The sequence below is a fragment of the Camelus bactrianus genome, chromosome 3, assembly GCF_048773025.1.
Source record: "Camelus bactrianus isolate YW-2024 breed Bactrian camel chromosome 3, ASM4877302v1, whole genome shotgun sequence".
NCBI lineage: Eukaryota > Metazoa > Chordata > Mammalia > Artiodactyla > Camelidae > Camelus > Camelus bactrianus.
The window spans coordinates 117,959,797-117,961,921 of record NC_133541.1 but is presented as its reverse complement, the minus strand read 5'-3'; positions in this window follow the sequence as shown (position 1 = coordinate 117,961,921).

The following is a 2,125-nucleotide window of genomic DNA, read 5'->3' as shown; positions in this document are numbered from 1 at the left end:
CATAAAAAATAATTTGTCATAACCAAGAACTCGGGAAGATCTCGAACTGAGTGAAAAAAAACAGTAGAAACCAACACTGAGATGACAAAGATATTGGAATCATCTGACAAAGGTTTCAAAGCAGCTATGATTAAATGCTTCAGAGAATTACAAACACATTTACAAATAACTAGAATGGTTCAGCAAAGAAATTAAATGTCTCAGCCAAGGAATAAAGATGTAAAGAATGATTAAATAGAAATTTTAGAACTGAACAGTACAGTAATCCAAATAAAGAGCCCAGAAGATAAACTCAATAGTAGAATGGAGGGGGCAGAGAAAAAGATAAGTGAACCCGAAGATAGAACAATAGAAATCCAATCTGTAAAAAGCATATAGAAAATAGTGTGAAAAAAATATGAACAGCCTCAGGGACCTATGGGACTATTACAAAAGATCTAGCATTGGAATCACCAGAGTCTTAGAAGAAAAGGAGAAAAACAGAAGGGCTGAAAACTACTTAAAGAAGCAGTGACTGAAAACTTTGCAATTTTGCAAGAGATGTAAACCTGCAAATTCAAGATGCTGAGCAAACATCAAACAGAATAAACTCAAAGTCCACACCAAGAAATATAATTAAAGTTCTGAAAATTAGGAAAAAGAAGAACACTTGAGATCAGGCAGAGAAAAATGATACCTGATCTACACAGAAAAAACAATTCAAATGACAATAATTTCTCATCAGAAACCATAGAAGCCAAAAGGAAATGGAAAAAGTATTTTCACATATTGAAAGGAAAGACCTATTACACCGGAGGAAATACTTTTCAGGAATGAAGGGAAAAATTATTCTCAGATGAAAGAAAACTGGGACAACTGGGTCACTAGCAGATCTACTTTAAAAGAATGGCTAATAAAATTCTCTACATATAAAATAAAAAATATATATATATGGAAGAGATTTGGAAGATCAGGAAGAAAGAAAACAGGGAGTAAAAATACGGGTAAATACAATTAACTTTCCTACTCTTCTTGAATTTCTTAAATTATCTTTGATGACTGGTGCAAAAGTTGTAACACTGTCTGATATTGTTCTGGATGTATGTAGCGAATATATTTGAGACAACTGTATTTATAAACGGGAGGTAGAAGGGGCTAAAGGGAAGTAAATTTTCTAAACGTCACTTGAATTGGTAAGATTACAATACCAATACACAGTGATAAGTTATATGCATATAATGTATAGCCCAGAGGGACCACTAACAAGCATGCACAAAGACATACACTCAAGACCAGTGTTATTTGGGGGGGGGTGTGTGAGGGTAATTAAGTTCATTTATTTATTCACTTATGGAGGTACTGGGGATTGAACCCAGGACCTTGTGCATGCTAGGCATGTGCTCTACCACTGAGCTATACCCTCCCCCGACAAAGATACACTCAAAAACACTACAGAAATCAAAACTAAAAATTCTAAAAATGTTCCAGTAACTCACAGGAATGCATGGAAAAGAAGAGAGAGAAAAACAGAAATAACAAACAATAAAATAAAATGACATACTTAAGCTCTAACATATTTATAGTTGTGTTAAATGTAGATAATCTAAGTACAACAACAAAAAGACAGAACTTGGCAGAGTGGATTAGAAGACATGACCCAACTATATGCTGTCTATAAGAAACTCAATTTGAACATAACAGTAAAGGCCAGTTAAAAGTGAAAGGATAGGGAAAGGTGTATTATTCAACCATTAATCAAAGGAAACCAGGAGTGGCTATGCTACATTAATGTAAAATATAGTATGCCTTCTTACTGAATACTGATGCAATAATCCTCAGCAAGATACTAGCAAACTGAATTCAGCAGAACATTAAAAGGATTATACACTTCAACCAAGTGGGACATATTCCTGAAATGCAAGGATGGTTCAACATTCAAAAATCCATCAATCCCTAAATAAACAGAATGTAGGTGGGAAAAACACACGGTCATCTTAATGCAGAAAAAGCGTCTGACAAAGTTCAACACCTTTCTATGATAAGAAAATACGCAACAAACTAGGAACAGAAAGAAACCAACTCAACATAATAAAAATGATATATTTAAAAAACCCACAGTGAACATCATACTCAAAAAATGAAAGAC